The following is a 24,131-nucleotide window of genomic DNA, read 5'->3' as shown; positions in this document are numbered from 1 at the left end:
TAGTTGATTTTGATACACGCCATAGGGCAACAGAATTGGCTACAATGAATGATGTCATCATTAGGTGAACAGCGATCAGGTTGACTGCCAGCCTTGTGTTGTCAGATGTATCTTGACCTCAAAAAAACCCTGACTGAAGTGCAAATATAGGTCAAATCAGGTTCGGCCTTGAGAAGAGGCCCTTAGTGAAAATGTTTGCATCACTGTTGAGAAGAGCTATTGGGGAGTTCTAACTGGATTTTTCAGAAAACAGTGATAGTCACATCCCTCATGGTGCCAGAGATTTGTTAGCCAATCTAATATATTTGAACAACTTTGGCAGGGATTCTGTCAAAATACCCTGGTAATCTTTGTAGATGGACATGGAAAAACAATTGGGCGTTGTGCTTTATTTTGTTATTTCCTATATTGCCAGTTTGATTTCTAGAGAGGAGATGGGCGACTTCAGATCATTTACGAGTTCTGGGGCTATCTCACGTGGTCTGTAATTTCTAAAAAAAAAAGGCATCCTGCAAGTCTGAGTCTACGGTTTGGGTGCAGTACAGTGTTGTACAGAAACTTGATAAAACTCTCAGGATCTTGTGAGAGCAGTTCACCATGAGCATGTCTTCAGCTTAAAGTATAAGCATATGGTTAAATATCTGTTTAGCCTTTAATTTAAATGCCTAGATGCAGTCTGCTTTCCTCCCTTTTTCATGGTATTTTTGCTCGATATAGAGCATTTTCTTGGTTGTCTCCCCTATAAGTATCACATCTAATTGTTCACGCGCTTTATACAGGGTGAAAAATGTACTATGTAAGCAGAATGATTTGTGTTGGTTCTCTAGGGTCGATGTTTGAGTTTCTGGCTCTTGCTTTTCTTACCTAGACAGTTTCTGCAATCTCGATACATCTGAGCTGAATTCCCCGCTTGAGGCTGCCTTCCCTAGATCCAATACTGTTTTGGGGATTTGTTCACCAATTTCGTTCTGTTAAAAATAATGATCACTGACTTCAGCAATAATGTTCCTAAGGGAGGCATCCCTGAAAGCTGCCTCACTAAGGAACCAAGTCCTAGTAGGTGATGGCCCGGGTTTTGAGAGCTCCAGAGTAAGAACAACAAAGGAGTGATCAAAAAGTGTGCATGTGTCATAATACGGTATTTGGAACCGGTCTGTTTCCAAACTGAAACGGTGTCAGAGGGCCTATATTTTATAAATATAGCATGGTAAACAGTTTTTTTCCATTTATTTAAAATGTAACTGTACACATACAAGTGTATGGAGCAGTGAGTTATTTACTAAAAATGACTGTGATACTTTTCTTTGAACGCGCACTTCACCATACAGTGGTAAAAAAAATATAAACAAAAATGTGAACATTTGAAGAAAAAAATTGGGTATGACTGTACTCTCCCGCTACTCTGTAGTTCTTATTTAAAACATATATAGAAGTTTATGAATATTTTGCCCTACCTAGTACCACTTAACTAAAGCGGTAATAGGGCAAAAATACAAAATCTTATACTTTCCTACATCTGCAGGCATAACATATAACATGGGGAAAGTGTACCTAAAAGGAGCATGGCTGCCTTTAACTTTTAAAAAGCCAATGATTACCAAATCAGCTAATGTCTTGTGATAACTAAGGGCCTGATTACGATGGTGGGGAACAGGGATCTCCGTCCACCATGTCATAATGGTTTCTGGATGGGTGGCGGTCGGAAACTCCAACTGCCATGGTCCTGACAAGCGGTCTGTATCCGACTACCTTTTGGACCTCCCTGTAGTCCCAGAATGGGGGCGGTGGCCACAATATCCCTTTCTGCCGGTCGTTCTTTGGCGGTCAACCTACCGCAAAACAGCAGGCAGAAACTGATTTGGGGGCATGTAGCAGGCCCCCCTATTGCCATGGGCAAGGGACATAGGCACTGGGGGCACCTATGGTGCCCCCTACATATTCCTACACCGTGTGTAGGCACCGCATTGTGCCTACCACTTAGTGCATGGATATGTTTGGGGTGTCTGTTTTATCTTGCAGCGGATGCTGCAGAGCGCGGAACCAGCCGCAATACAAAACATGGGCAATGCAACCTCCCTGGTGGTAGTCCCATCATAATTTGCCCTGTGGGACCACCACCTTGCAGGCAAGCGGTCCCAAATACGATCCAATGGCAGACAGCCTGAAGTCCGCCCACCATAGTACTGACCCCCTAAGTACCATGCTACTAATGCAAATTTCCTCCACAGTTCGCCAAAATACAATGATAAGAGCTATCACTAACTTAAATACATGAAAATGTTTTTTTTTTAATGACATTACTTAGATTCAGTACACAAAATAAACATCTGCGCACCATAATATCTAATCCGGGCAAATTAAAACAAAATAACACTCATAGTTTCAGAACAATGAGAAATCCCTAAATTTAAATATGTTAAAAATTACAAAATTATTGCATTACTTACCTCCACAAGACAAAATAAACATCTACGCAACATAATATTTAATCCTGCTAAATTTGATCAAAGACAACTCCCAGTTTTGGCACAATGCAAAATATAAAAGTACATGGTTGATTGTTAGCTTTGGTAAACATATTGTACTATGGCACAATATATAAGTACATTTTAAACAACTTATATGTTTACAAATACTTACACCATACATTTATATATATTTAACTCCCATACTGCAACGTAATTCTCATAAAGAGCGTTCCATATGACGTACGATAGCGCACAAAAGGAAGTTAAAGCTGTGTTTGCGCCTTTCGACAGCATCAGCCCCTGATGAAGAGACATTCTCGAAACACGTTGGCAGCGGTCAGGTGCTAAGATTTTCTGGACTGCTTGGCTACTCATACCGATAATAAAGCTTGTTTTGGGGTAAAGCGATGCTGTTTCCAAGTGCGGCTCATTAGTTGGACAAGACCCCATTGAGCAGTATGTTTAAGCGGCCGTAATACCGCTAAGACCACACCACCCCAGGGGAAGGGGGCCACAGAGCACTTCAAAAGCAGTACTCACCTTGTGGGAAACAGTATGTGGATTGAGAGTGGCCATGCTGTCTGGTGCTCATAGAGAGCCTGAAGCTGCACATATTTAAAAGCGCATCCATCTCTGGGATAATGACGGACTTCAACTCCCATACTGCAATGTAATTCTCATACAGAGCCTTCAATATGATGTACGACAGCGCAAAAAAGGTAGTTGAACCAGTGTATGTGCCTTTTGACTGCATCAGCCCCTGATGAAGAGACATTCTCGAAACACGTTGGCAGCGGTCAGGTGCTAAGATTTTCTGGACTGCTTGGCTACTCATACCGATGATAAAGCTTCTTTTGGTATAAAGCGATGCTGTTTCCAAGTGCGGCTCATTTGTTGGACAAGACCCCATTGAGCAGTATGTTTAAGCGGCCGTCCTGCTGCTAAGACTGCACCACCCCAGGGCAAGGGGGCCACAGAGCACTTCAAATGCGGTGCTCACTTTGTGGGAAACAGTATGTGGATTTAGAGTGGCCACTCTGCCTGGGGCTTGTGGAGAGCCTGAAGCTGCACATATTTAAAAGTGCATCCATCTCTGGGATATTGACGGACTTCAACTCCCATACTGCAACGTAATTCTCATACAGAGCGTTCCATATGACGTACGATAGCGCACAAAAGGTAGTTGAACCAGTGTATGTGCCTTTTGACTGCATCAGCCCCTGATGAAGAGACATTCTCAAAATGCGTTGGCAGCGGTCATGCGCTAAGATTTTCTGGACTGCTTGGCTACTCATACCGATGATAAAGCTTCTTTTGGGGTAAAGCGATGCTGTTTCCGAGTGTGGCTGAATTTGTTGGACAAGACCCCATCAAGCAGTATGTTTAAGCGGCCGTCCTGCTGCTAAGACTGCACCACCCCAGGGCAAGGGGGCCACAGAGCACTTCAAATGCGATGCTCACCTTGTGGGAAACAATATGTGGATTGAGTGTGGCCACGCTGTCTGGGGCTCATGGAGAGCCTGAAGCTGCACATATTTAAAAGCGCATCCATCTGTTGGATAATGACAGACTTCAACTTCCATACTGCAACATAATTCTCATACAGAGCATTCCATATGACGTATGATAGCGCACAAAAGGAAGTTGAAGCTGTGTATGTGCCTTTTGAACGCATAAGCCTCTGATGAAGAGACATTCTCGAAACGCGTTGGCAGCGGTCAGGTGCTAAGATTTTCTGGACTGCTTGGCTACTCATACCGATAATAAAGATTCTTTTGGGGTAAAGCGCTGCTGTTTCCGAGGGCGGCTCATTTGTTGGACAAGACCCCATTGAGCAGTATGTTTAAGCGGCCGTAATGCCGCTAAGACTGCCCTACCCCAGGGGGCCACAGAGCACTTCAAATGTGGTGCTCACCTTGTGGGAAACATTATGTGGAGTGAGAGTGGCCATGCTGTCTGGTGCTCATAGAGAGCCTGAAGCTGCACATATTTAAAAGCGCATCCATCTGTTGGATAATGATGGAGTTAAACTCCCATACTGCAACGTAATTCCATATAACGCATGATAGCGCACAAAAGGAAGTTGAAGCCGTGTATATGCCTTTTGACAGCATCAGCCCCTGATGAAGAGACATTCTCAAAATGCGCTGGCAGCGGTCAGGTGCTAAGATTTCCTGGACTGCTCGACTACTCCTACCGATAATAAAGCTTCTTTTTGGGTTAAGCGATGCTGTTTCCGAGTGCGGTTCATTTGTTGGACAAGACCCCATTGAGCAGTATATATATATATATATACATATATATATACCCAGATAAATGACTCATGCCAAAAGGCGTAGGTAGTTTTTTTGTCTCCATTTGCACAAACTGCACTTTGCACTTTATATCAATAAAAATAATGGAAAGAAAATGAAAAAATAAAAAACCTTCTACAAGCTACAACCTGCTGCTTTGAGTGCTGTCTTTCTGTGTCCTTCAATGATGGCGGTGAAACGTGTGTGAAGGAAGTCAAGGCATACCATTTCCCTATATGGTTTCAGGGATGTATTAGTTAGTTGGACATTTCACTCGTACAAAACCAGAGAAATTCCGCTGTTATAGTTAGTTCAGCTAACTATAACTTGCCCCCCCACAATGCACTGCTGATGACGTCACATATTACATCATTCATGACATGGTCAGTGACATCACTGATGACATCATCCAGTGACTGTGTGTTTGTCTAAAGTTTAAATATGTCTTATATATATGCCAAGGTATATTAAAGAATGAGTTGGTGTATAAGTGTCTGGATGGAGGATTTAGTAGGTGTGTGACTGACTGTTTAAGTGAGTGATTAAATGTGTCTTACTGAATGCATGGGTTAGTGACAAAGCTGTTTGAATGTCTGTATCAGTCTGTCTGTTGTTGTATAAGCTGCTGCATGGGTTGGTCGGTAGCTACATGAATGTCTGTATGGGTTATCGATTGGTTGCCTGAGTATTTGTATGTATGCCTGAGTGTGTGTGTGGGTGGGTGGGAGGTGTGTGACTCTGTGCATAGATGTTTAAGTGGTTGATTGACTGTGTGTATGGGTTCAAGAGTGCATGTGGAAACAGCTGTATGGGTGGGTGAGTGTGTGTATGGGTGTGTTGGTGAGTGAATGGATGTCTCAGTGGTACATGTCCAAGTTACTACATATGTAAAAGGCAGTGTATGTGAGAGTTGGAGTATATAAATGACTATATGTGAGAGTCAGTGATTGTGAGAGCGGCTATATGGATGAGTGTGTACTTGTATCAGTGATTGTATAAGAGAGTAAGTATGTGTTTGTTTCTGTATGAATAAGTGATGTGGTGTGTGTATAACTGTATACGTGAGTAAATGTCAGTGTGATTGATTCTTTGCATGATTGACTAGTTGTGTGAGTAACTCTGGATGAGTGGTGGTGTGTGAATGTCTGTATAGGTGTATGAGTGCATATGATAGTGTTGTATTGGGGAGTAACTGCATGTATGAGTGATTGTATGGGTGAATGAGTGGATGTGTGTGTAGATCTAGGAATCAGTGACTGTATGCTATTTTAGTATACAATATTCCAATATATAACCCTACTGTATACAACACTACACTCTATATCACTCCATTGTACGCCACTACAGTGTACTCGAATACACTATTTACAGAATGTAACTCCACTTTACTACACTCCACTTTATGCTATCCCACTGTATATCAATACACTATATGGTACTGCAATACTGGCACTCTACTGTATCCTACTTGAGTGTATGAAATTGAAATTGAAATTGAAATTGAAAATACTTGATAAAGCGCACTGTGACCTGGCGGCTTCCTGGCGCTAATGTGGGCGGATGAGGGGGATGGCGTTCTACTGAGGAGATCAGCAGGAGTACGCTTGAGAAAATAAAAAGGTCTTAAGGGCCTTGCGGAACTGAGGGTAGGCTGGGGTTGATCTGATGGGCAATGGAAGACTGTTCCAGAAACATGGGGCTAGTACGGAGAAACAAGTGCCTCCTGTCTTGGATCTGCGGAATCGCGGAACACTTAGGAGGGCTTGGTTGGAAGAACGGAGGGCACGGTTGGGGATATAAGGACTGATAAGAGAGTTAATAAAGACCGGGGCAGTGCGAGCACGGGCCATGAAGGCTAAACAACCAATTTTAAAAAGTGCTCTCTGGCGGATAGGAAGCCAATGGAGAGATTTCAACACAGGAGTGATGTGAAGGGACTTGGGGAGGTGAAAAATAAGACGGGCGGCTTGATTCTGAATAGCCTGAAGACGGCGAAGTTCGTAGGCAGGAATGCCTACGAAGAGGCTGTTCCCGTAATCAAGACGGGACAGAATCAAAGCCGAAATAATAAGTTTGAGGGCATCAGAGGAGAAGAAGCGGGACACTTTCCGGATGATCCGGAGGGAAAGGAAACAAAAGGATACCACTGAACTAATCTGTGCATGCATGGAGAGGTCCCGACTGACTTTAATACCTAAGGTTTTAGCAGAGACCGCTGGCGTGGGCGGGAGGCCAAAGGTAGAGGGCCAAAAAGCAGCAGACCAAGGAGAGATGGTATGGCCAGTCAGGACCAACTCCGTCTTGTCCAGATTCAGTTTGAGCTGGTTGGAGTTCATCCACCCGGAGATGAAAGCTAGGGTGGAATGAAATTTAGGTAAGCAATCAGAGGGGGAGGAAAGATCGAATACCAACTGGAGGTCATCCGCATAATTATATACGGAGACCCCCATTTCAAGGAGAGAGAGAACGAGGGGATGAATGTAGAGATTAAAAAGGAGGGGTGAGAGGGAAGAACCCTGGGGGATGCCACAAGGGACCAGGCGGGAGGGGGCAGAAAAACCAGAGAGCTGGACCGCCTGAGTCCATTCGGTGAGAAAAGAGGTGAGCCAAGAGAGGGCAGTACCTCGGATGCCCGCTGCGTAGACACGGTCAAGTAGAATGTAGTGGTCAACCGAGTCAAACGCCACTGCACTGTATGCAACTCCACTCTACACCACTCCACTGTATGCCATTCCAGGGTATGCCACTCTAATCAACCTCATTCCACTTTATTTCAGTCCAGTATACATAAATATACTGTGCCATAGTAGACTTTACAACAGTATTCACCACTATATTGTACCACCCTCCACGTTATAACACTCTACATTACAGAACAGTAAACTGTATCAACATTTGCTACTAGAATTACAAAAACCATTGAAAGTCTAAAAGAAAAACAACGGTGAAACATAACTGAAACACACTTTATTTATATATACTACACTACACTACACAAACATTAGAAATTGTACAGTTATAGTTATATCCTAAATGTATAAATTAAGCACCACTTTCACACTAATATAAGTCATATTTATAGCTCACATTTCAACTTACGCACCACCATAAATTCACATAACTTGTGTACCTCTGAACACAGTCTTTCACCTCCCTTGTCACACTACATCAACTATAACTTGCCACTGTACACTGCCATGTGTTCAATCAAATCATGTAATTTGAGATGTCATAAGTGTTATTAATAATGCAGGGGCTTCACATGCTTTAACTTCTGTACTACACAAGGGTATAGGTAGTGGGTGTAGAAGGGGTGAGCTATAGTTAATGTAGTTTGGGGAGTGAGGTGAGAAGACTGTACAGACATGTAGGAGTTATGTTAATTTTAAGGTGGTGCCTGAGTTGAAATGTGAGTTGCAAGTATGACATATTATTGTGAAAGTGATGATTCAAAGATAAATTTAAGATCTAACAACAACTGTACAATTTCAAATTTTTGTGTAGTTTAAGTTTGCTTTGTATAGTAAACATAAATACAGTTTAAACTATAATTTATGTTTAACTTTTGGATTTTTGTGTGTGTGCACATATATATATATATATATATATATATATATATATATATATATATATATATATATATATATATATATATATTTTTTTTTTTTTCAAAGTTCAAAAAACGTCCAACACGCTCTCAGAGTCCCACAAAGACCACCAAAAGCCGAGTCCAAGGGTGTTTATTAACACAAACTACATGTTGCGGCCTGACAAAATTGTGCATACAAAATAAATAGAAGTGCAACAGAAGGGTATCGACATTGAAAGAGGACTGGGATCAAAATTAATGGCAGACATGTTGGAGCAGTAACGAACAGACAAATTACATTGAGTCAATAAAGTTGCAAATGCATGAATGCTGAGAAACGAGGCAAATCTAACATCAATAATACTGTGCACATATCAATAATGAGATGTCATAAACAGTGTCAGTCCAAAGTAAATAAAACATGTAAAAGACACAGATCAGCAAAATTGCAGTAAACAGTGAAAATGTCACTGAAGTTATACGTATAAAGACAAGAGACAGTAGCTGTGTCCATCCAAAATAAATGAAATGTGTAGATTACAACCCTTCCGCGAATTGCTCTAAACAATCATAATGTCACGTCAAGATGCATGTACAATAGATATGATACAACAGCCATAGCAAAATTGGCCAAACTCGAGCCAACTCTCCAAAATGTGCCTCGCAAAGAAAGGGGGGGAGGGCAAGTGAAATGTCAAGAGGCATTAACCCCTGAAATACAGGCGAAATTCCAGCGGGGGAGAAAGTGACACAGTAACCAGGTAAAATACCATCATGGCCACTAAGATGAGATATAATCAGTGAAATATACTGAAGGAGAGCATCGAAAAAAGCGCGCTTAAATCTGTTCATACTTGCGTATAAAGCCCAAGATCACAGTACAGTCATACACCTTCTAGAAGTGTGCCCAAAATGGGCGTGCTCTTAAGTGATGTCGAAGAAATAACAATCAGGGGACTGGAACAGTGGTGATGTGACGTGACCCAGTTCCCACCTTTCCACCTATAGGGAAAAGGAACAAGATGTAAGATAAACATGATAACAAGTATGTATGCACTAAAATAAACAAACAGCCATGGAGATATACAGAAGAGGAAGGAAAATACATAAATATGAATCTAAGGGATTGTACAGATATCAACAGGATGATCAGATCACTCTAGGGGTTACTTGTCTCTGAGATGAACCGAGAGTTCCTCATCACAGTTAAGCCCCCCCAGATTCTTGGTCTGGAAATTGATAATATGTTTGGATTCTTCCTGTCTCAGTTTCAGAACTCTGTTCCCACCCCTGGGATTTTTGTTGATCTGTTCTAAGATGAAAAATTTCATGAGTGCAGGATTGGAAAAATGATACTCGTTAAAGTGTCTAGCCACGGGATATTTTACATCAGAGTGGACTATGGCACGAAAGTGTTCCAATATGCACTTTTTGGCCTGGGCAGTAGTACTTCCAATGTACCAAAGATCGCAAGGGCACACAATCACGTAGACTACAAACATGGTATTGCAATTGAGAAATTGAGTAATTTCTCTCTTAATGCCATTGTATTCTACTCTCTTGACAAGGGTACTGTTTTTACATGCCTTGCAGTGACTGCAAGGAAAAAATCCTTGTAGGCCAAGGCCTTGAAATGTGGGATAGATGGTAATGTCACTATAAACAACTAGATCCCTGATGTTTCTGCCCTTCCTGTAGGTGATACTCGGCCTATCAGAAATCAGGTCGCCTATTTTACCATCACTTTTAAGGATATTCCAGTTATTGGCCAGAATCTTTTGCACCTGCCTTGACTCCCTGTTGTAAGTCAGGATGAGACGTGTGTTGTTGTCATCCTTGTCAGTTTCTTCAGTTGTGTTAACTAGAAGGGTTGTGCTTCTCAGTGTGGTATCTGCTCTGGCCTTAGCTTTTCTTAAGACCCATGACGGATAACCTCTCTGAGTAAAACGATCCAACATTTCAGAGGCAACTTGTTGGTATCCGGCCTCTGTGTTACAGTTTCTTTTTGCCCTCAGCAGCTCACCGTACGGAATACTCCTTTTGAGTGGTTCAGGATGACTGCTGAGGGCGTGTAACATGCTGTTGCCGGCCGTGGTCTTCCGAAAAAGAGAGGTATGTATCTTGTTGTCAATGATGTTGATATTGACATCAAGATATTTGGCTGTCACTTTGCTAATGCTGCTGGTCAGAATTATGTTCATGTCATTGACATTGAGACAATCAATAAAACTCTGAGCTCCTTCTGATGATCCCCTCCACACCATAAACAGGTCGTCAATGTAGCGCCACCAGTTAGCCACCTGACTAGTGTATTGTGACAGAGATGGATTCGCAAAGATGCTCTGCTCCCAGTATCCCATAAACAAATTAGCGAAACTGGGAGCAAAGCAAGAACCCATCACGGTCCCAGTCACTTGTTTATACAGGACTCCATCAAAAAGGAAAGAATTATTTAGAAGACAGAATTCCATCATTTCCCACAGCATCTTACTGTGCTCGCGAAAACGCAGTGGACGTGAATCAAGGAAATGTTTGCATGCTGCCAGGCCCTGTTGATGGTTAATAATAGTATAAAGGGCCTGGACATCCATGGTGATGAGAAGACAATCCTCATCCCAGGTCACGTTGTGCAATTTAGTAAAAAAATCTTTAGTGTCCCTGATATAGCTCGAGAGAGCATGTACCCATTCATGTAGATAATGGTCCACGTACTTGGATATGTGCTCGGCCACACTACCCCTCGAGGACACAATCGGTCTCCCGGGGGGATTGTCCTTACTCTTATGGACTTTGGGTAATAGGTATAGAACGGGGAGAATATGATTGTCATTTTTTAGGAACTTGTATTCTTCCCATTCCAAAATACCCCTATCCTTCCATGTGCCAAGTTTATCCCCTAACTCAGTAATGCTGTTTCTATACAGATCAAGGGTACTCGTGGTATAATATTTAGGATCGGATAGTTGTCTTTGTGCCTCAGCTACGTACTGCTCTCTGTTGAGGATAACAATATTGCCCCCCTTATCAGCTGGGCAAATCACAATATTCTTGTCATCAATCAGGGACTTAAGGGCATTCCTCTGACTTAAAGACAGATTGTTAGGCATGAGTCCCTGTTTTCTCTTGGTGTGACGGTATGTGTTAAGCTGTTTATTGACACACTCGTGAAAGCTATCTATGGCATCATGTGCCATTGTAGGAATGAAGGTAGATTTGGATTTAAAACCTGAAGCTGCACTACTGTCAATGGTAAAGTCCGCCTCGCGAAGGAGCTGTGTATTACTATGGGAAGCATCTTCCCTTTCTTCAAAGCTAGACTACCCCCGGGACTGTTCTACCTCGCATTCTTTTTCAAGTTCAACGATGTTGATCAGAGCATCAACATCGCCAATCGTAAAAGTATCTTGAAGGCGAGGTTGGGCTATCTTAGTTAAATTGCCACCCAGGGATCTGAGCTTGTGCCATTTCTTCAGTTTCAGCTTACGAACAAATCTAAAAATATCAATTCTAGATTCGCTGTAATTTAAGGGCATAGACGGGCAGAACGAAAGTCCCAAACAAAGAGTAGTTTTTTCAATGTCACTCATAGTTCTGTTAGATAAATTAATGATAGTTTTATTTACCAAGTCGGGATCCATAATTGATTTCCTTTGGAGCGCGTGTTCATGTTTCCCATGGTGCCCCTTGCATTGCCTCTGTTGCCACCTCTGAAAGAGCCTCTTCCCCCTATTCCTCCGTTTCCTCATCCTCTCGCTCGTCCTCGACCTCTTGGGGTTGCTGCTTGTGGTGCCGGAGTCTCCTTGATCGTTCGCCTGCTCCGGCGCAAGTGACGATACTCCTCTAAAAAATTTGTCTTGCGTGGAGTTTTGGCCGCTTGGTTGGTTTCTTCCGTTGAAACAATTGAGATGTCAGATTCAGTCTCACTCAGTCCAGTTGAAATCTCATCTCCACCTTGTGCTGTTGCCGCTTGTGTCACAGAATCACTATTGTACAGATGATCATATTTACAACTAAAGGTTAGTATTCTCCCTGTGTCATAGTCATTATAATCGCGATCAAGTTTTCTCTCTTTGCGAGCTTTGATGTCTTCTTCATAATTTTTTAAGCGAACTTTCATTTCGGACACCAGTTTATCAACAATGTCATCTTCTACTTGTTTCTTGATGTCATTAATTAGCACCTCAATTTGTTTCAATAGAATGTCTCTGTCTATCCAGGCGTATTTTACCAAAATCTCCAACATCCGTCTGGAACTCAGTGCCGAATTCTCTGACTATTCAGTCAGCATTTCAGGATTCGGTGCCTCATATGTGGGGGTGGTAAAGATTCTAAGTCCCCTGGGGACCATCTCTTGATCAATATAGTTCTGTAACGAGATTGCCTCCCACCATTTTGATATTTCTCCACGTTTTAATTTTTCCAATTTGTTTATTTTATCTTTTATGGTTTGCGGGGAGTCATTTTTTGCCAACGTGGTGTTTTTGGCTGTGCCCTTCGTTTTCCTTGTGAATAGAGCCTGCGCAGCAGCTCTTCTTTCGTCTTCTTCCTCCATGGTTGTAAGACCCTTGGTGTGTATAATCAGCTACGGTGGCTATGTGGATATTCCCTCAAGCAAATATGAGGTTCCTCCTGCTCAGGAATATATATATATATATATATATTACCTACTGGCGGTCGCCAGTAAGTATATATAGTTAGGATTTTTTCTCTATGGGATTTTTGAAAATTCTATGTCTAATAACTTTGGCGTTTGTGGACGGAATTGGCTGAAATTTTCAGGACAATGGCACATTTTGTTTCTGAGCAGCCCTTGAAAATTTGGGGGGGGTTCGTCAAGGGGGGGCCGAGAAAAAAGGGGGGTCCCAAAACGTGTTTTTAACATTGAGTTTTCCATAGGGCGGTTGGCCTCACTTTTAGCCCGAACGGCTGAATGGATTTGTACGAAACTTGGCAAAATTGTAGGGACTGGTAGCCCGATGTGCCTTTGCTAGGTCTCAATATATGTGCTCCAGTGGATTTTGAGAAATTAACGTTCAAAAAAAGATATATATCTGTAACAGCGGACCGGGCAACGCTCCGGTTCGCGGACTTTTCGCGGTACGGAGCTTTGTGAAGCGAAGCTGATTGGTTCTCCGGCGTCTGTGAACATTCCAAACAGTCCGTAGCGGCCGCCATCTTGTCTCTCGGTAGGATCGAGAGACAAGAGGAGGCCAAAGCGAAGGGGCAAATGACCATAAGGGGGCATAGTAGATCCTCGCTGACCCCCTAGGTTTGATGTGGAGGTTTTAAAAGGGCCCCGCGGGGCAAAAAAAAAAAATAATAATAATAATCGAACGGCTGAATGAATTTGCACGAAACTTGGTAAAATATTAGGGACTGGTAGCCCGATGTGCCTTTGCTAGGTCTCAATATATGTGCTCCAGTGGATTTTGAGAAATTAAAGTTCAAAAAAAGATATATATCTGTAACAGCGCTCCGCTTCGCGTAAAGGAGGTTTGCGAAGCTGATTGGTTCTCCGGCGTCTGTAAACATTGCAAACAGTCCGTAGCGGCCGCCATCTTGTCTCTCGGTAGGATCGAGAGACAAGAGGAGGCCAAAGCGAAGGGGCAAATGACCATAAGGGGGCATAGTAGATCCTCCTTGACCTCTTAGGTTTGATGTGGAAGTTTTAAAAGGGCCCCGCGGGGCAAAAAAAAAAATAATAATAATAATCGAACGGCTGAATGGATTTGCAAAATTGTAGGGACTGGTAGCTCGATGTGCCTTTGTTAGGTCTCAATATATGTGCTTCAGTGGATTTTGAGAAATTAACGTTCAAAAACAAGATATATATCTGCGACCATCTTGGGCCCCACTTTGCATGTGAGTGATATTTATCACTAATGACATGCAAAGTGGGCATGCCAAGATGTTAGCGACTGGAAACAGTCGCTAACATCGCTATCTCCTATTATCAACTTTTGGAAATATTCGCGATAAGCGCGAATATCTCCAAAAGCTAGCACCTGCCCTGAGCAGTTCTTAGCCATGTTATCCAATGGGAGGTGGATAACATGGCTAAGAGCATTAGCTCGGTAATGCATGAATATCGCTGAGTTTTCAGCGATATTAATGCATTGCGGTCGTTTTTTATCGTATTTGCGATAAACCTTGATAATAGCAAGGTTTATCTGCGATAATTTCTGACGATGCTTAGCGGTAAAAAAATCGTTGCTAAGCATCGTTAGGGATAAATATCGCTTAACTTTGGTAATATGCCCCAACGTCTGTTAACGTTAGATTCGAAGGAAATCAGGAAGTTTTGAAAAAACATTGTCTGCGCCATCTTGCCTTTTTTCAAATGCCACACTTTTGTCGTGCACGGCAGTCATTTTAGATGCCTTGACCAGACCCACTCTGTGCACGCTGTCGATCCTTAGCATGGCTCCCCACCCTCGCAAGCATCTCCCCCAGGCAGTGGTCACCCCCGCTCTCTGTCTTATGCATGGGTAATAAACCACCCCCCATCTGCGCTGCTCTTCCCTGAGAATCACACCCTGTGCCCGCCCGACACCTCCCTTTCGCCCTATTCACTACCGCACCCTCTGACACTCCTTTTCCTCTGTGTCCGATTGTCCAGGCCGGTCCTAGGGTATCAGCTAGCCCTGCAGATGTAGTTTATGGCCCCAGCTGTAAAGAATCACCCCTCTTCAAAGGAGTTATAGTAGATCAAGGCCCACACTCGATGAGATCCGTCACAGCAGACGCGTTCCTATTATCTGAAAACCATCCTGTATTGTGATTGGGGAGGGGACCGAGCCTGAAGCGGAAGATTCCAGGGATGACTCTTTGTACATCAAAGTTTTTACAATTATGTGTCACATTAAAAATATATAGCACTCCAACAAAGTAGTAAGATTATAAAACTTTAATAACTTATAAATATATACAAGAAAACAAAAACAGTAATAACATATAAACATTTTTAGGGAAAAACAACGAAGTAGCGGTCGGCTGTGCGAATAGTCCCAACGCAGCACAACGTCCAGATTTGTGGCGTGGGGCGTCGCGGGGGGTGGGTCATCAGTAGCAAACTGTTGTGCGAATAGTTCCAAGGCAGCAGAACGATGGCACCAAGGTGATGTCCAGTAAGTTGCCGCACTGGTTTTGGTATCCTACAATGCTGCTCCGAATAACGGCGTGGGGCGCCCCGGGGGAGGCGGCGTGAACGGGCCTCTCCAGGTGGAGTCTCGTCTGTTGTAGTGGGGCGCCCCTTTACCGTTTCAGTTGCCATTCCGTCCGCTTTTGGTCCACTGTGTCAAAAGCCGCAATTCAGCTGAGTTGCGCCCACTCTTGCGGTGCAGCGATAGGCGGCTGTCACAGGACTCTCAAAATGGCAGCAGGCTGTTTCCTTTTTGGGCCTGGTCCACTGAAATGGCCCTGGGACACCTTGGAAATCGGACGCTTGTCTGCTAGGTCTTGGACCCCATTCTCGAAAGCGTCCCCTCCGCCTTGAGGATTCATCAAAAGTTTTAGGGGCCCCCGACTCCTGTAGGCTTCTGGTGGGGAGCGGCTGCCATGATTGCTCGCGGAATGACCACGACGGAGCTACGAGATGGTGGTGCTCTCATGCTGACGCCAGCTTCAGTCTGAAACATCCAGAAACAAGGTGGGGCTTTCATCGTTTGGGGAAAAAAAAAAGTTTTCATCCAATGAAAAGTGTTGTTTTTAGGTCATATGATCAAGCCTTCCATCATTAGGAAACCAAAAGTAAAATGAACCAATGAAAAGTTTTATAAACAAGTCACATGACCTGTTATGCGGCATAGGGTATAAAATGCGGAGAAAATACGTTGGCACGTGAGGCGGCGTCAGTAGCGGACCGATGTGCGAATAGGCCGAAGGCAACACAACGCGCCAAGATCCGGATGGCACCGAGGTGGTGTCCAGCAAGTTGCAGCACTGGTGTGGCCATCCTACAATGCTGAAAGTCGGCGTGGGGCGCCCCGTTGGCCTGTGAGTTTGTGTCAGTAGCGGACCGATGTGCGAATAGGCCGAAGGCAGCACAACGCGCCAAGATCCGGATGGCACCGAGGTGGTGTCTAGTAAGTTGCCGCACTGGTGTGGCCATCCTGCAATGTTGAAAGTCGGCGTGGGGCGCCCCGTTGGCCTGTGAGATGGCGTCAGTAGCGGACCGATGTGTGAATAGGCCGGAACCAGCACAAGGCGCCAAGATCCGGATGTCACCGTGGTGGTTTCATAGTTGAGAGGCACTTCATCTGCAGTGGGGCGCCGAGATCCGGATGGCACCGAGGTGATGTCTAGCAAGTTGCTGTACTGGTGTGGTCATCCTACAATGCTGAAACTCGGCGTGGGGCGCCCCATTAGCCTGTGAGATGGCGTCAGTAGCGGACCGATGTGTGAATGGGGCAAAGGTAGCGCAAGAATATTTTCTGAATAGAAGACACCACAAGGCGCTGAGATGCCAAGATCCGGATGGCACCGAGGTGGTGTCTAGCAAGTTGTGGCACTGGTGTGGCCATCCTACAATGGTAAAAGTCGGCGTGGGGCGCCCTGTTGGCCTGTGAGATGGTGTCAGTAGCGGACCGATGTGCGAATGGGGCCAAAGGCAGCGCAACAATATTTTCTGACTAGAAGACACCACAAGGCGCTGAGATGCCAAGAGCCGGATGGCACCGAGGTGATGTCTAGGAAGTTGCTGTACTGGTGTGGCCATCCTACAATGCTGAAACTCGGCGTGGGGCGCTCCATTAGCCTGTGAGATGGCGTCAGTAGCGGACCGATGTGCGAATGGGGCCAAAGGCAGCGCAACAATATTTTCTGAATAGAAGACACCACTAGGCGCTGAGATGCCAAGATCCGGATGGCACCGAGGTGGTGTCTAGTAAGGTGCACTGGTGTGGCCATCCTACAATGCTGAAAGTCGGCGTGGGGCGCCCCGTTGGCCTGTGAGATGGCGGCAGTAGCGGACCGATGTGCGAATGGGGCCAAAGGCAGCGCAACAATATTTTTGGAATAGAAGAGACCACAAGGCGCTGAGATTCGGTTAGCACCGAGGTGGTGTCTAGCAAGCTATGCAGCTGAGTTGCGTGCGCACTTGCGGCGAATAGGTCGAAGGCAGCACAACAATGTTTTCTGAATAGAAGACACCACAAGGCGCTGAGATTCGGTTACCACCGAGGTGATGTCTAGCAAGTTGCCGCACTGGTGTGGCCATCCTACAATACTGCTCCGAATAACGGCGTGGGGTGCCCGAGGGGGGGGGGGGAGGCGGCGTGAACGGGCCTTCCTAGGTGGAGGCTCGTCTGCTGTAGTGGGGCGCCCCTTTACCGTTTCAGTTGCCATTCAGCTGAGTTTCGGCTGCTCTTGATGCTACAGCGACAGGCGGCTGCAACAGGACTCTCAAAATGGCGGCCTGTTCTTTGGATTTGGGCCTGGTCCACTAAAATGGCCCTGGGACACCTTAGAACTCGGACGCTCGATTTTTTTTTCCTTTCCTGTACATGCAAAAAAAGGTAAATGCCCGGTACGTTACACGCTTCATCTGCCACGATGAACTCTCCAGAGGAACCGAAAAAAAATATAGTTATGGTAACTATACCATGCATCGTCATATGGAGAGGTGGCACCAATTAATTATAGTGCTGCATAAAAGAGAGATTTGGAGGAGAACCCCTGACCTGCTAGTACATTCATCAAAGAAGTGGCACTGACAGCATCAGAGGCAAGGGAAACGGTCCCAAATATTTAGAAGAACTTTGGAAAGATTAAAATGACATGTTTAGATTGTGGCAAATTAATTTCATGTGGACAGATGAGTGTTACTCTAATAAATAGTTCGAAACGCGTAGACCCTGTTAATAGCCCCCAACAAAAATTTTTTTTCAATTGAACCTTTAATGTGAAATAATTGTATAGATTGAAAAAACAAGTGGCTTGTGTTACCGGAGAGTGAATCCAGTAACCTTTCGAATCATTTATGTTTTGTCGTGAGTTTGTCTGTCTGTAGTGGATTGAGTGTTGTATGAGTGGAGACTGAATGGTGAATAAGTTGTATTACACTGTAAATATCTAACAAATTTTGTTATCACTGTACATGATATTTGTTGTGCACTCCAGGTTTTTAATATTTGTACAATATATTGCGAGATTACTTTAAAATAGAAGTGTTAAACGAAAAAGGAAAAAGATTAAAACAAACAGAATTCATTTCACTGAAAACATAGTGTTTTGTTCATATGTTTATTCAATTAATGTTATTTTGAAAGAACAGTGGCATTTGCAATTGTTTTGTTTCTTATACAAGTGTGGCAAGCAATGCCGGTGGGAGCCCAGACCCAGTGGTTTTGTGTTCATTGTTGATTGCAGACAACAGTCTGTGTGGTCCTTTCCCCAGTTTAACTAGCTGAGTGAGGATTGAGAGCCAGTGAGCTCGTTGATCCACTAGTGAGTAGACATAGAGGTACTACACGGTGGTTTCATTAGGTTTGTGTGATTGTGACCTGGTGGTGGAAAATCGAGTCAAGGTTGTTATAGTATGTCTGAGAATGAAGCCTTTGCATACAGCGAAGAGCACATAAGAAACTTATTAGCTGCCCCCCCGTTATTCGTGTCCGCATCACTAAGTGTCTCGGCCCAGAACCAAAATGAGATAGACAAACTGACAAGACTCAAGAAAAAGCAAATTCGGACGGACCTACATGGCCATTTTCTTTTGCAGCATTTGAAAGGTGGCACCATTCCAGGTGGACTTCAAGTTAAAAACATCCCAGTAATATTCACCGAAGACCCCATATACAAAAAAGGCTACAGCTACATTGAGACTAAGTGCAGCAGAGATCTCATGGTATTGACTATAGAAACGGCGCAAAGACTGTCTAAAACACAATTGGAGGAAATTCAAGCACTGGAATCTGCAATTTCATCTAACCAATTGATCACGGATTCAAAAACCTTACTGGATAAAGTGCAGAAAGATATTGGTGAATTTAAAGATTACACCGTGAACCAAAAGACAGCTCAATTTGAAAAAGACAAACTCAATTTCAACTTAGAAAAAGTCTATCCTTTTCTTCAAGCCGACTTTTACTCAAGACCTGAGTCAAAAAGACATTTGACACAATACCAGGGTAGATCCTACAATAAATTTATTACTTTTTCGGACACCTCGTCATCAGGTAGCTCTAGTGAAGGGGACAATTCCTCCAATCAGAATAATTACAATAGAAGAGGTGGCCACCAACAACAGCACCAAGGATTCCAGCAACAACATCAAGGTTCATCTTTTTTAGGCAGAGGCCAGACGAAACAACGAGGCAAGACCAGGAACACCCCTCAACCATGGGAAATGTCAACGAGGCGGCAAAATTACAAAAATTAATGCCTTCCCCCATATTTAATCTATCTGACAAAATTCTAACTAAGGAAGAGGAGTCAATCTTAAGCAAAGGATTGACATTTGTTCCTTCCAAACACACGGATTTCATCAAATTAAAAACCGAGACCATCGAATTTTGCAGGAAATTAAGGTTGAAATTATTTTTCGCGGAAAACACATATCAAACTACAACGGAAACAACTGGATTACGACAGAAATCCACCTTCTGTCCTCCAACCAACAAAGTCCCCAAGGAATTGATAACATTTGAACGTACTATGCTATCAGCTATATCTCAAATGGAAAACAATAAAAAATGGATTAAATATAACATCTCCAAAGCCGAACGCGTCGCCCTTGCCAACTTGAAAGCAGACACGTCTGTCGTTATCAAACAGGCCGACAAAGGCGGATCAATTGTCCTTTGGGATAAAGAATTGTACATTAAAGAGGTGACTAGACAATTGGAGGACACAACTTGCTACCGGAAAATCCAAAAAGATCCAACATCGGATCTCAAAAACGAATTATTCATGTTTCTGGACGAGAGCGCAGCACAGGGATTCCTAGGTAGGAAAGAATTGGAATTCTTAAAAACAAAACATCCAAGGACCCCCATCTTATATGTATTACCAAAAATACACAAAGATGCTGCCGCACCCCCTGGCCGCCCAATAGTTTCGGGCTGTGGATCGTTATTAGAACCGATCTCCAAATTTGTGGACTTCTTCTTAAAACCATTTGTGCACCATGTGAAATCTTATCTACAAGACACCACAGATTTTCTGAACAAACTAATTAACATCCAGTTTGACAAGGAGAGTGATCTAATGGTAACCATGGACATAACGTCCTTGTATACCAGAATACCGCAGGAAGAAGGACTCAATGTCCTGGAAGTATACCTAGAGGAACGTGAACGACCTCACAAAGTGCCGACATCATTCATCAAAAAACTTGCAGAGTTTGCTCTCAAAAAAAACTATTTTAACTTTAATGGGCAATTTTTCTTTCAAATCGGAGGGGTGGCGATGGGTTGCCCCTTTGCTCCGGAATTAGCTATTCTATTCATGGCAAAGTATGAGGAAACGTTTGTTTTCACTAACAATCAGTTCTCCCAATGGATAACTAATTGGCATCGCTTTATTGACGATGTGTTCTTTGTATGGACTGGGTCAGAAGAAGACCTAAAAAATTTTCATCAATGGCTCAACAACAGAGTGCCAATGATCCATTTCAGTCTGGACTATTCACGCGACAAAATGCCATTTTTGGATGTGGAGGTATATCCCTCCATGGGTGGGCTGGTAACAACGCTATATAAAAAGCCCACGGATCGGAATAAAGCTTTACATTTCGGCAGTAATCACCCACGTAGCCTCAAAGAAAATTTACCCTACGGGCAGTATCTTCGGATTCGCCGGAACTGCACAGAAAAACAAGAATATCTAAGGCATGCGGAGGTCTTAACCAATAATTTAACGCAACGCGGATACCCAAAAAAACTCCTCAGGAAATCACGCAAGAGAGCATGGTGGACACCAAGAGAATGTTTATTAGAAAGGAGACCTAAAAAGAACACAGAAAGGATGGTAGTTGTGTCAACCTTTTGTCCGAATTCGAATAGCCTAAAGAAAGTAGTGAAACAGAATTGGCATCTGGTAAAAGATTTAGACCAAATGTTGCATAAGGAACCCCTGTTTGCATTCAGGAAAAACCACAGTATCTCTAACCACTTGGTAAGAGCAGCATTACCCATGACTAAAAATCCAGATCTGAGAAATATGTTACGCCTTCCTCCCATTCAAGGCCACCACAAGTGCGGCCATTGCTCATGTTGCGAATCGACAAAAGAGGGCAAATTATTCACCCATGGCTCAACTAATTGGAAACACGAAACGTTCTCGAATTGCAAAACGAGGTATGTCGTATATGCAATTTTGTGCCCATGTGACCTCTTATACATTGGGAAAACCAATCAAGAGGTTCAGGTAAGAATCCAGCAGCACAAATCCAGAATTAAGAACAGTGTGGCGAATGCCCCTTTGGTGAACCATTGGAAAGAAAAGAACCACCATGAAAGCGAATTAACGTGGACAGTCATATCCAAAGTGGAGAATGACAGCAGAGGAGGCGATTTGGATGCCAAATTAATAAAAAGAGAGGCCATGCTCATTTTGAAATTTAATACTGCGTTCTCTGGTTTGAACGAATTGTCTGAAATTTTCAAATTATAAGGCAACACACCATGTATTAAAATCTGGACAAAATGAGGATCGAGCCGGGGTTCATGTCACCCCCGAGACACCTATTCCATCCGACATGAAAGGTGCTTCACCAGCCAAAATGAATTAATGTTTGCCGCATTTTTTAATTCCCTCTGGGACAATTTGCGAACTTTAAACATCCGTGAAAATGCTTCGATGGAGGGCCCCATTAGAACTACCACCGCGGTGCATTCACTGCAGTCAATTGCGAATAAACCTTATCAGGCAGAAGTGCACTGACATTTGTCCACACGGAAAGACAGTCTGGAGCAACAAAGTTTGGTCCCTGTTCACACGCAAAGGCCTGAGACTACATTACCCAGAACACTAGGCGAACCGGGAAGTGCCTGCAAATCGGCCAGCATTCAGACGCCGGTTGCTTCAGACGCGAGCGAGCCATTCATTGTCTAGTAAGTCGACTCAACCTTAACATTTACCACGATGATTTGCAAAAAACGGACCCAGTCAACAAATGCGCTTTCAATCTCTTCTCCCCGCAGCAAGGCGTTAAGCAAAATTGTTTACCGACTAGAACTGCTTTTCAATACAACACGCCTGCCTCGCCCCAAACAGGTAAACAGCGCGTGTTTTGATTCGATCTTTCATCCAAGCAATTCCAGAACTGCAACCAACTATGTGTTCACTGTTATTTCCCCACAGACAGGCGAGCCAGGCAGCCTGTGACTGCACGTTCAATCCCCAAGTAAGTCAGGGCTGTGAATGCCTGATTGGGTGTCAGTATGCTATTTGTGGTGAATGCCTCTCTGATTTGGGCTGTGCTGTTGTTTTTTAGAGTGGGACCACTACCCTTCCAGCTTGTTTGGTCGAGCACAAGGTAGGTGAGGACACTTGAGTTTCAGGGGTAGGGCAGTTGAGTGATTTTTTCCTTTCCCCCCCCACAATAGAATTGTTGTTTTTTGTCATTACAGATTGGTCCTGAAGAGAACTACGCAAGAATGGTAGTTCGAAACGCGTAGACCCTGTTAATAGCCCCCAACAAAAAAAAAATTTCAATTGAACCTTTAATGTGAAATAATTGTATAGATTGAAAAAACAAGTGGCTTGTGTTACCGGAGAGTGAATCCAGTAACCTTTCGAATCATTTATGTTTTGTCGTGAGTTTGTCTGTCTGTAGTGGATTGAGTGTTGTATGAGTGGAGACTGAATGGTGAATAAGTTGTATTACACTGTAAATATCTAACAAATTTTGTTATCACTGTACATGATATTTGTTGTGCACTCCAGGTTTTTAATATTTGTACAATATATTGCGAGATTACTTTAAAATAGAAGTGTTAAACGAAAAAGGAAAAAGATTAAAACAAACAGAATTCATTTCACTGAAAACATAGTGTTTTGTTCATATGTTTATTCAATTAATGTTATTTTGAAAGAACAGTGGCATTTGCAATTGTTTTGTTTCTTATACAAGTGTGGCAAGCAATGCCGGTGGGAGCCCAGACCCAGTGGTTTTGTGTTCATTGTTGATTGCAGACAACAGTCTGTGTGGTCCTTTCCCCAGTTTAACTAGCTGAGTGAGGATTGAGAGCCAGTGAGCTCGTTGATCCACTAGTGAGTAGACATAGAGGTACTACACGGTGGTTTCATTAGGTTTGTGTGATTGTGACCTGGTGGTGGAAAATCGAGTCAAGGTTGTTATAGTATGTCTGAGAATGAAGCCTTTGCATACAGCGAAGAGCACATAAGAAACTTATTAGCTGCCCCCCCGTTATTCGTGTCCGCATCACTAAGTGTCTCGGCCCAGAACCAAAATGAGATAGACAAACTGACAAGACTCAAGAAAAAGCAAATTCGGACGGACCTACATGGCCATTTTCTTTTGCAGCATTTGAAAGGTGGCACCATTCCAGGTGGACTTCAAGTTAAAAACATCCCAGTAATATTCACCGAAGACCCCATATACAAAAAAGGCTACAGCTACATTGAGACTAAGTGCAGCAGAGATCTCATGGTATTGACTATAGAAACGGCGCAAAGACTGTCTAAAACACAATTGGAGGAAATTCAAGCACTGGAATCTGCAATTTCATCTAACCAATTGATCACGGATTCAAAAACCTTACTGGATAAAGTGCAGAAAGATATTGGTGAATTTAAAGATTACACCGTGAACCA

This window comes from Lissotriton helveticus, chromosome 9 (assembly GCF_964261635.1).
Source record: "Lissotriton helveticus chromosome 9, aLisHel1.1, whole genome shotgun sequence".
Lineage (NCBI taxonomy): Eukaryota > Metazoa > Chordata > Amphibia > Caudata > Salamandridae > Lissotriton > Lissotriton helveticus.
This window is presented reverse-complemented; position numbering follows the sequence as displayed.